Source organism: Heteronotia binoei, chromosome 9 (assembly GCF_032191835.1).
Source record: "Heteronotia binoei isolate CCM8104 ecotype False Entrance Well chromosome 9, APGP_CSIRO_Hbin_v1, whole genome shotgun sequence".
NCBI lineage: Eukaryota > Metazoa > Chordata > Lepidosauria > Squamata > Gekkonidae > Heteronotia > Heteronotia binoei.
In genome coordinates, this window is record NC_083231.1 from 122,921,946 (window position 1) to 122,933,682 (window position 11,737).

An 11,737-nucleotide genomic window follows, 5' to 3' on the forward strand; every position below is an offset into this window, starting at 1 on the left:
CGCTAATTAGAATCAAGATATGTAAGTAACCAAGCGCTAAGAATAGCTAAAGTTGGATTAAAGCAGTCGGCAAGACCTGTAAATAGCAGCAAAGCATACAAATGCAAGGGGTTCACAAACAGATGTGAGAACTAAATTTTGAGCCCAGTGGCATCTCCAAGACCAGGGGTGGCTCGAAGCCTCACCGCCCCCATCAGATGACGTAGAGATGGCATTTCTCTCTTTAAATTACTTCTTCAAGCCAAGCCAGACAGCAACTTGCAGAATGCATTTAAAGTTAAAATTGCTTTCGTTCCACGTCTCCCTCCCTCCCTGTCTTGTGGCTCTCAGACATCTGATGTTTATTCTATGCTGTCAAGTAGAGTATCTGCTTGGGAAGCAGAAGGTCCCAGGTTCGATCCCTGGCATCTCCAAAAAAGGGTCCTGGCAAATAGGTGTGAAAATCCTCAGCTTGAGACCCTGGAGAGCCGCTGCCAGTCTGAGAAGACAATACTGACTTTGATGGACCAAGGGTCTGATTCAGTAGAAGGCAGCTTCATATGTTCATATGTTCAAGTTCGGCCACCCCTGTCCAAGACCAACAAAGTTTTTAATGCCAAGACGGTTCACAGCTGGATCATTCAGCAATCTACCCCCAGGGGGCTCTGCCATCGCTTGTATATGCCAGGTCTTGTTTGCAGAAGGGGGCGGGAAAGGTGCATTTGGGAAAGAATTCGAAGAATGAGGCGGCGTCATGAATTCCAGGCACAGGGGGTGGAGCCTCATGAGAGCTGGAGGCTTTGGCATGACCAAGGTGACGCCAATACTGCCCTTTTGTAAGTTTTGTTATCCACTGGCTACGGCTCCTAACCGCCATCCATCTGATGGGGTGAGTGGCGTCCCATGAAAGACCATGCCGGAATAGAGCTGCCAGTCTTTAAACTGCCAGCGGGTTCATTATTTCCAATGGAGGGAAGGGATTTAAAAGGTGTGCGGTCCCTTTAAACGTGACGGCCAGAACTCCCTTTGGAGTTCAGTGATGCTTGTCGCACCCTTGCTCCTGGCTCCACCCCCAAAGTCTCCTGGCTCCACCCCCAAAGTCTCCTGGCTCCACCCCCAAAGTCCCCGGCCGTTTCTTGACCTGGCAGCCCTATCCCTGCCCGGCCAATTCCAGCCCTCCTCTGGGGGAGGTCGTGGCCCCCTTGCGCTTAGCCGGTGCCGAGCCCCACAGACTTTCTTCTGTGCTTCTGGAAATGAGGGGGACGGGCGGCTGACGGACAGCTCCTCAGCTCGGGTTGCCAACTCTGGGGGAGGAAATTCCTGGAGATTTTCGGGGGAGGAGGAGGGCGCGAACCTAGGAAAGGTAGGGACACCCGCACAAGACGCTTACCATACCATCCCTTCCTAGGGTTGCCAATCCCCAGGTGGGGGCAGGGGATCCCCCGGTTTGGAGGCCCTCCCCCCACTTCAGGCTCATCAGAAAGCGGGGGAGGGGGGGAAGAAATGTCTGCTGGGAACTCTATTATTTCCTTTGGAGACTTATTCCCATAGGAAGTAATAGAGAATTGATCCGTGGGTACCTGGGGCTCTGGGAGGGGTGTTTTTTGAGGTAGAGGCACCAAACTTTCAGTATAGCATCCAATGCTTCTCCCTAAAATAACCCCCAAGTTTCAAAATGATTGGACCAAGGGGTCCAATTCTATGAGCCCCAAAAGAAGATGCCCCTGTCCTTTATTATTTCCAGTGGAGGGAAGGCATTTAAAAGGTGTGCGGTCCCTTGAAATGTGATGGTCAGAACTCCCTTTAGAGTTCAGTAATGCTAGTCACACCCTTGGTCTTGGCTCCACCCCAGTTTCTCCTGGCTCCACCCCCAAGGTCCGCAGATATTTCTTGAATTGGACTTGGCAGCCTTATCCCCTCCAATGTAATTGTTTCCTCCAGGGGAATGGCTTTTTGGGGTCTGGGGCTCCACTGTCATTTTGGGAGATCTCCTGGCTCCACCTGGAGGAAGTTGGCAACGCGAGAGAACCCCGCTTCCGACCACCCACGTCCAAAGGGCAACCCCAAACTCGGATCATCAGGCCTCCCCGTTTGGCCTGCCACGCCTGAATGCGATGGTAGAACCAGAACCTGCTCCATGCCAGTGGAACCCCAGCAACAGGGGATGGGCGGCGAGTTCGAGTCCAGTCTGGTGGCGCCTTGGAAAGTAGGGTTGCCAAGTCCAATTCAAGAAATAGCTGGGGACTTTGGGGGTGGAGCCAGGGGACTTTGAGGGTGGAGCCAAAATCAAGGCTGTGACAAGCATAATTGAACTCCAAAGGGAGTTCTGGCCGTCACATTTAAAGGGACGGCACACCTTTTCAATGCCTTCCTTCCATAGGAAATCATGAAGGATAGGGGCACCTTCTTTTGGGGCTCATAGAATTGGACCCCCTGGTCCAATCCTTTTAAAACTTGGGGAGTATTTTGGGGAGAGGTACTCAATGCTATACTGAAAACATGGTGCCTCTTCCCCCAAACAACAACCCCCCCAGATCCCCACGGATCAATTCATGATTTTCTATGGGAATAAATCTCCATAGGGAATAACAGACTTCCCAGCAGACATTTTCCTCCCCTCCCCCCCCGCTTTCTAACGAACCTGAAGCGGGGGGGGGAGGGCCTCCAAACCGGGGAATCCTGTGCCCCCACCTGGAGATTGGCAACCCTACTGGCAAGGGAAGCCAGCCATGTGCTCCCCTGGCTAGGGTTGCCAATCCCCAGGTGGGGGCAGGGGATCCCCCGGTTTGAAGGCCCTCCCCCCGCTTCAGGGTCATCAGAAAGCGGGGGGAGGGGAGGGAAATGTCTGCTGGGAACTCTGTTATTCCCTAGGGAGATTTATTCCCATAGAAAATCATGGAGAATTGATCCGCGGGTATCCAGGGCTCTGGGGGGGGGGCTGTTTTTTGGGGTAGAGGTACCAAATTTTCAGTATAGCATCTAGTGCCTCTCCCCAAAGTACCCCCCAAGTTTCAAAACGATTGGACCAGGGGGGGGGTCCAATTCTATGAGCCCCAAAACAAGGTGCCCCTATCTTTCATGATTTCCTATGGAAGGAAGGAATTGAAAAGGTGTGCCGTCCCTTTAAATGTGATGGCCAGAACTCCCTTTGGAGTTCAATTATGCTTGTCACAGCCTTGATCTTTGCTCCACCCCTAATGTCTCCTGGCTCCACCCCCAAAGTCTCCTGGCTCCACCCCCAAAGTCCCCAGATATTTCTTGAATTGGACTTGGCAACCCTACCCCTGGCACAGTGCCTTGAGATGGCAGCAGCTCCCTTGGCTCTGGCGCCAGGCCCAGCTTCAGGACCGCGCCCTTCTTACAGGCAGCTAGGCCGCCCCTTGGCATGTTGGGAGGCCTCGTGAGCTCTTTCGCGGCTGGCTCCAGGGTGCCGGGAAGGGCTTCCTGAACTCCCCCTCTTCGAGGTCGATGCTTCAACCAGAAGTCAGGAGCAGCTGGGCTTTTCTTCTGTTGCTGTTCTTTTTCAATAGCAAGCCTTTAGCCCGGATGGCTGCAAAGATATACTTGAAACTAGCCAGGCTCACAGGATCAGAACTCTGGAACCTCTGGCTTTTATTGTGCTCTTTCTTTCTAACCTCCCCCCCACCCCCGAATATTTGCCTCAGGGCTCCATTGTTCAACCGTTCCCCCCACCCCTGTGAATGCTGCTGAGCTCTTAAGACTGACAAACTTTCTCATATTTTCCCCCACAAAAAAAAATGGGAAAATAACAAAACGTATTAAGCTGGCAGATAGAAATCTTCCTCTTGCTGCTGTGGCCGCAAGGAAATGAAAGGTCCCCTGTGCAACCACCAGTCGTTTCCGACTCTGGGGTGACGTTGCTTTCACGTTTTCACAGCAGACTTTTGATGGGGTGGTTTGCCATTGCCTTCCCCAGTCTTTTACACTTCCCCCCCAGCAAGCTGGGGACTCCTTTGACCGACCTCGGAAGGATGGAAGGCTGAGTCAACCTCAAGCCGGCTACCTGAATCCAGCTTCCGCCGGAATCAAACTCAGGTTGTGATGAGCAGAGAGTTCAGACCACAACACTGCAGTACTGCTGCTTTACCGCTCTGTGCCACGGGGCCGCTGTGGCCACAAAGGAGACAGTAATTTTAAGAATATGATGGGAGTAAGGTTTTACGATAGCAATTCTAATTCAAGAAGCATTTTGAGCTGCGTTAATGTGATTTAGTACACCTTCTGGTGACGTCAGGGGTGTGCAGCATATGCAAAAGAGTTGTGCTCATGAGCTCCGGCACCTCTTCTTCTGTGAAATGAGCCCTGCTTGAAAGTCTGTGCAAAGGTCTCATGCTCACACGTTACAAGGAAAGAATGTTTCGGAGGCTGGAAGTAACTCAAGGGCACTTTCAGGGCTGGATTAACTATTAGGCCAAGAAAGCAATGGCCCATGGACCGCCACACCTTTAGGGGCTCCAGGCTGGCTCCCCACCCCGTTTTCCCCCCTGCTTGAAGCCCTTCCAATCTGCATGCGCAGCCAGCAACTCAGCCGCTCTTCGCCCGACTTGCCTGGTGCGGCTGCTTCTGGCATCATTGCCAAGTTTGCCTCTCTCTGCCTCTCCCCTGCGGCTTAGTCAAAGGGGCTTTGGAGAAGGTGGAATTGTTTTCTGTAGCCCAGGAAGGTAGGACCAGAACGAGTGGGTTGAAACTAAATCAAAAGAGTTTCCGGCTCAACATTACGAAGAACTTCCTCACCGTTAGAGTGATTCCTCAGTGGAACAGGCTTCCTCCTTAGGAGGTGGTGGGCTCTCCTTCCTTGGAGGTTTTTCAACAGAGGCTAGATGGCCATCTGACAGCAATGAGGATCCTGTGAATTTAGGGGGAGGTGTTTGTGAGTTTTCTGCATGGTGCAGGGGGTTGGACTAGATGGCCCTGGAGGTTCCTTCCAACTCTAAGATTCTATTAGGAAGAACTTCCTGACCGTTAGAGCGGTTCCTCAGTGGAACAGGCTTCCTCCTTGGGAGGTGGTGGGCTCTCCTTCCTTGGAGGTTTTTCAACAGAGGCTAGCTGGCCATGTGACAGCAATGAAGATCCTGTGAATTTAGGGGGAGGAGTTGGTGAGTTTAGAGCAGTTCCTCAGTGGAACAGGCTTCCTCTTTGGGAGGTGGTGGGCTCTCCTTCCTCGGAGCTATTTCAACAGAGGCTAGATGGCCATCTGACAGCAATGAAGATCCTGTGAATTTAGGGGGAGGTGTTTGTGAGTTTAGAGGGGTTCCTCAGTGGAACAGGCTTCCTCCTCGGGAGGTGGTGGGCTCTCCTTCCTTGGAGGTTTTTAAACAAAGGCTGCCATCTGACAGCAATGAAGATCCTGTGAATTTAGGGGGAGGGGTTTGTGAGTTTAGAGGGGTTCCTCAGTGGAACAGGCTTCCTCCTCGGGAGGTGGTGGGCTCTCCTTCCTTGGAGGTTTTTCAACAAAGGCTAGATGGCCATCTGACAGCAATGAAGATCCTGTGAATTTAGGGGGAGGAGTTGGTTAGTTTAGAGCAGTTCCTCAGTGGAACAGGCTTCCTCTTTGGGAGGTGGTGGGCTCTCCTTCCTCAGAGGTTGTTCAACAGAGGCTAGATGGCCATCTGACAGCAATGAAGATCCTGTGAATTTAGGGGGAGGAGTTGGTGAGTTTAGAGCAGTTCCTCAGTGGAACAGGCTTCCTCTTTGGGAGGTGGTGGGCTCTCCTTCCTTGGAGGTTTTTCAACAAAGGCTAGATGGCCATGTGACAGCAATGAAGATCCTGTGAATTTAGGGGGAGGTGTTTGTGAGTTTAGAGGGGTTCCTCAGTGGAACAGGCTTCCTCCTCGGGAGGTGGTGGGCTCTCCTTCCTTGGAGGTTTTTCAACAAAGGCTAGATGGCCATGTGACAGCAATGAAGATCCTGTGAATTTAGGGGGAGGAGTTCGTGAGTTTAGAGCAGTTCCTCAGTGGAACAGGCTTCCTCTTTGGGAGGTGGTGGGCTCTCCTTCTTCGGAGGTTGTTCAACAGAGGCTAGATGGCCATCTGACAGCAATGAAGATCCTGTGAATTTAGGGGGAGGAGTTGGTGAGTTTAGAGCAGTTCCTCAGTGGAACAGGCTTCCTCTTTGGGAGGTGGTGGGCTCTCCTTCCTCGGAGGTTTTTCAACAGAGGCTAGATGGCCATCTGACAGCAATGAAGATCCTGTGAATTTAGGGGGAGGTGTTTGTGAGTTTAGAGGGGTTCCTCAGTGGAACAGGCTTCCTCCTCGGGAGGTGGTGGGCTCTCCTTCCTTGGAGGTTTTTCAACAAAGGCTAGATGGCCATCTGACAGCAATGAAGATCCTGTGAATTTAGGGGGAGGAGTTGGTGAGTTTAGAGCAGTTCCTCAGTGGAACAGGCTTCCTCTTTGGGAGGTGGTGGGCTCTCCTTCCTCGGAGGTTTTTCAACAGAGGCTAGATGGCCATCTGACAGCAATGAAGATCCTGTGAATTTAGGGGGAGGAGTTGGTGAGTTTAGAGCAGTTCCTCAGTGGAACAGGCTTCCTCCTCGGGAGGTGGTGGGCTCTCCTTCCTTGGAGGTTTTTCAACAAAGGCTAGATGGCCATGTGACAGCAATGAAGATCCTGTGAATTTAGGGGGAGGTGTTTGTGAGTTTCCTGCTTTTTGCAGGGGGTTGGACTAGATGGCCCTGGAGGTCCCTTCCAACTCTATGATTCTAAGGTGCCTGTAGGCTGCAGTGGGGTGGGAGCTCTGACTCTGAGATCATTTGCGAGGCCTCCCCCCCAAGATTTTGACAGCCTCGGGACCTCCACAGGGTTTAATCCGGCACTGGGCATTTTTTTAAAAAAGGTAAGACTTCTGTGGAAGCACCCAGTCAACTTAACACACACTTAATAGCCAGGGCATGCGAGTAGAGCAGGGGTATCCTCCCAAGGTAACTGGGAAAAAAGCCTACGGGGGAGGAAAAAAACCACATGGAAAAACGGGTCGATTTTTATCATTTTAAAAATTAAAACTGAAACCACCAGGAGAAAACAGGTCTGAAGTTCAAGCATCCGCAGCCGACTTTAAGTGAGGCACACCCTTTATGGCAGTTGCAGCCCGAACAGCTGCAAAGGTCGCCTGCGTGGGGGAAGCAGATGGCACACCCCGCTGGGGATGAGCCAAAGGGGAGGGACGGCAGCCACACCCTCTGCCAGCACGGATTATAGCACTGGGAATTATAGCATTGGAGGAAGTGCAGAAAAGGGCAACTAGAAGGATTAAAGGGTTGGAACACTTTCCCTATGAAGAATGGTTAAAACGCTTGGGGCTCTTTAGCTTGGAGAAACATCGACTGCGGGGTGACATGATAGAGGTTGACATAAGAGAAGAACATAAAAGAACATAAGAGAAGCCATGTTGGAACAGGCCAATGGCCCCTCCAGTCCAACACTCTGTGTCACATAAGAACAGAAGAGAAGCCATGTTGGATCAGGCCAATGGCCCATTCAGTCCAACACTCTGTGTCACATAAGAACAGAAGAGAAGCCCTGTTGGATCATGCCAATGGCCCATTCAGTCCAACACTCTGTGTCACATAAGAACATAAGAGAAGCCCTGTTGGATCAGGCCAATGGCCCATTCAGTCCAACACTCTGTGTCACATAAGAACATAAGAGAAGCTCTGTTGGATCAGGCCAATGGCCCCTCCAGTCCAACACTCTGTGTCACATAAGAGAAGCCATGCTGGATCAGGCCAGTGGCCCCTCCAGTCCAACACTCTGTGTCACATAAGAACATACGAGAAGCCTCTCCTCTCTCTCCTCCAAAAAAAATAGCAAAGATGAATAACAAGATGCCAGATAGGTGTTGGAAATGTAAAAAGCATGAAGGTTCTTTCTACCATATGTGGTGGACTTGTGAGAGGGCTAAAATGTTTTGGCAGATGATTCAGCAAGAGATCTCTAAGATTCTGGGATATGAATTCAACAAAGAGACAGAGACTTTTCTGCTGGGATTACAAATGGAAAAATTTCCAAAAGAAGATAGAACTTTAATATGGTACTTGCTCTCAGCTGCTAGGACATTGTATGCGCAGTTATGGAAGCAAGAAAAAATACCAGAAAAATGGGACTGGATTACAAAAGTTATGTCATGGAGTGAAATGGACAAATTAACAAGAAAACTAAGAGACTATGATTTAGAACTTTTTAATGAGGAGTGGAAGAAATTCAGAAGATACGTAGAGAAAGAGTGGAAAATAAAAGGACATTGGACAATTTTTGATGATTAAGATTTTTATAGTTTAAAGGTACCTTTAATATTTGTTTTTTTTAAAAAAAATAACACTGGCGGGGGTCAAGTAACGGAGGGAGGGGTGGGAGGAAAGTAAGATATGGGGTAGAACGATTTTTTTTTTATTTTAAGCTCTTTATAAGTTGTAGATATAATTCTGCTACCATATGTTACTAATAAATTTGTTTATACACAAGAACATACGAGAAGCCATGTTGGATCAGGCCAATGGCCCCTCCAGTCCAACACTCTGTGTCACATAAGAACATAAGAGAAGCCATGTTGGATCAGGCCAATGGCCCACCCAGCCCAACACTCTGTGTCACATAAGAACATAAGAGAAGCCCTGTTGGATCAGGCCAACGGCCCATCCAGTCCAACACTCTGTGTCACACAGTGGCCAAATATACACACACACACATACACACACTGTGGCTAATAGCCACTGATGGACCTCTGCTCCATATTTTTATCCAATCCCCTCTTAAAGCTGGCTATGCTTGTAGCTGCCACCACCTCCTGTGGCAGTGAATTCCACATGTTAATCACCCTTTGGGTGAAGAAGGACTTCCTTTTATCCCGACTGCTCAGCAATTTCATCAAATGCCCACGAGTTCTTGTATTGTGAGAAAGGGAGAAAAGGACTTCTTTCTCTACTTTCTCCATCCCATGCATCATCTTGTAAACCTCTATCATGTCACCCCGCAGTCGATGTTTCTCCAAGCTAAAGACGCCGCTGAAAACTGTTATACAAAATCAAGTCCATACAATTTCCACATGGCAAAAACAGTCCGTTTCAAGTCTTTTATTAAAAGCTGTGTGCACATGAGATCTCACGATGATAAAATACACACGAGAGCACCGAAAACAGGAAACCGCTGGCCTTTCCTCTTTCTGCTTCTGAGCACCTAGGCTTTCTGAAACAGCTGCAAAAAATTCCACAGCCAAGCCAGCAGGTGAGGGAAAAATTAGCAAAATATTGTTAATATTAAATCCAATCAAACATGAGCCACCATGAAAATGCCCGCCGCACCGAAGCATGTATTGATCCAAGGCCAATTTTGCTCACAAGTTATGATCTTCTGAAGTTTTGGCAAACAGAAAAATTTGGGTTTGGGCTCTGTTTTGCAAGAAGCACCATACACTGTGATGGCTGGGAATCTCTCCTCCTCCCCCTTCCTGCCACGTGAAACCGTTGGCAGAGCTGGGGTTAAACCCACACCCAGTCAATGAGACTCAGAATTAAAACGTGACCGAGACGTTCCCTTTTTTAAAAAGCCAGACCGTTGGATTCCTTCCTGCGCTTTTAAAAGTGAAAAAGTTGATAAACAGGAATTGCAAACTGGCTCCACTTTAAACCGCCTGTTCCTCTCCCATGCTACATTTTCCCAGGGGTTAATTATCTTTAACTGTCAGCCATGAATGGTTAAGGCAAAGCTGCTATTAAGGACCTGAAGCTGGGGGTGATTTGACCCAGTTTCAAGGGCTGCTGGGAAACTCCCACTACAAAATGGCATGAGTCCCCTAGCTCAGGGCTGGCCAAACTTGCTTCATGTAAGAGCCACATAGAATAAATGCCACATGTCCGAGTGCTACAAGACACAAACGTCAGATGTCGGAGAGCTGCAAGACGTGAACATCAGACGTTTGAGAGCTGCAGGACAGGAAGGAAGAGAGGGAAGGAGGGAGGAAAGCAAATAGATGGGGGAGGAAGAGGTAGAAAGAAAGCCACTTTAACTTTAAATGCATTCTCCAAGCTGCCAGCTGGCTTGGCTTGGATGAGCTGGCCAACGGGGCAGTGGGGACTTCAAGACCCGCACAGTGTGAAAGAGCCACATGTGGCTCCCGAGTCACAGTTTGGCCACCCCGTCCTAGCTTTTCTCTGATCTTTCCCACACCTCCTTTTGCTACCAAGTATTGAGAAAGATTGTAGAAGGCTGGGTGGAGAGGGGAAGTTCAGGCCATTTCTGCCCTATTTGCTTTGCCTCGGGTCAGATATTTCTGTTCTGCACCACCACCTAACCTCTGTAGATTATTTCCTTGTTCTCTCAATCCCCCTCCCCCTGGGGAGGCGGTTTTTAAATACCATTATAACTGTATTACATTCTCTGCATTTCCAGCTTATTTTTAAAAAGATCATCTAGCCTAGGGGCAGCCAAACCGTGGCTCTTTTCACACATATTGTGTGGCTCTCGAAGCCCCCGCTACCCTATCATCCAGTTTGGAGATGGTATTGGTCTCTTTAAACCACTTCTCCAAGCCAGCCAGCAGCTTGTAGAATGCATTTAAAGTTGCTTTCTTTCCACCTTTCCCTCCCTTCTCCCGACCCCCAACCGTTTCCCTTCCCTCCTTCCTGCCTGTCTTTCGGCTCTCAAACATATGACGTTTATTTTATGTGGCTCTTATATTAATCAAGTTTGGCACCCCTGGTCTAATCTCTTTCATCGCACACAAAACCTTTGTATCTCAGGAAAGGAAAGGAAAGGTCCCCTGTGCAAGCACCAGTTGTTTCCGACTCTGGGGTGACGTTGCTTTCACAACGTTTTCACGGCAGACTTTTTATGGGGTGGTTTGCCATTGCCTTCCCCAGTCTTTTACACTTCCCCCCCAGCAAGCCGGGGACTCATTTGACAGACCTCAGAAGGATGGAAGGCTGAGTCAACCTCGAGCCGGCTAAACTGAAAAACCCAGCTTCCACCGGGGATCGAACTCAGGTCATGAACAGAGCTTAGGACTGCAGTAATGCAGCTTTAACACTCTGTGCCACGGGGCTCTAAATTTGCCCTTTTAAAATATGGAAAGCAATTCAGAGAACTTGCTAGGCTAAAAAGTTCGGGGAAGGATTATAGCAAAACCTGAGCCTGCCTAGGCGGGGAGGGCGGGATATAAATAAAATTTATTATTATTATTATTTATAAAACCAGGATGGGTGCTGTGCCGATGGGTGAAGCTTCCTGGTTCTGTTTTCTTTGCCCCTGGTTCCCTCTGCATCCCCCCCCCCTCCTGCCATTGGGGAAATTGTTTTGCAGTTAGCTGTCTTTTGGAGTCATCTGCCTTCATAAAGTACCTTTTGCCTGATCTGTTCCAAGTGGAGTGTGGTCAAACTGAGCCTCCTAGCAAGCGACTTACAGCCTGAAATCCTACAGGAGGTTATTTGTGAATTCCCTGCATAAGGCAGGGAGGGTTGGACTAGAAGCCCCTTCCAACTCTTACGATTCTAATCCCCGGCACCTCCAGTTAAAAGAACAGGACAGAAGCATTGTGAAAGACCTCTGCCAGTCTAAGGGGATAACGCTGGTCTGACTGAATAAAAGGCAGCTTCAGGCATGTTCCAACTCAATCTAGAGCAGGGGTGTCAAACGGGGGCCAAATCAAGCCCCCAGAGAGCTCCCGTCAGGCCCCTGAGCAAATGGCTCTTGAATGCTTCCTTCTGCATCACAGCTTGCTTTGCCAGGCTTGCTCAATCGCACAGGAGC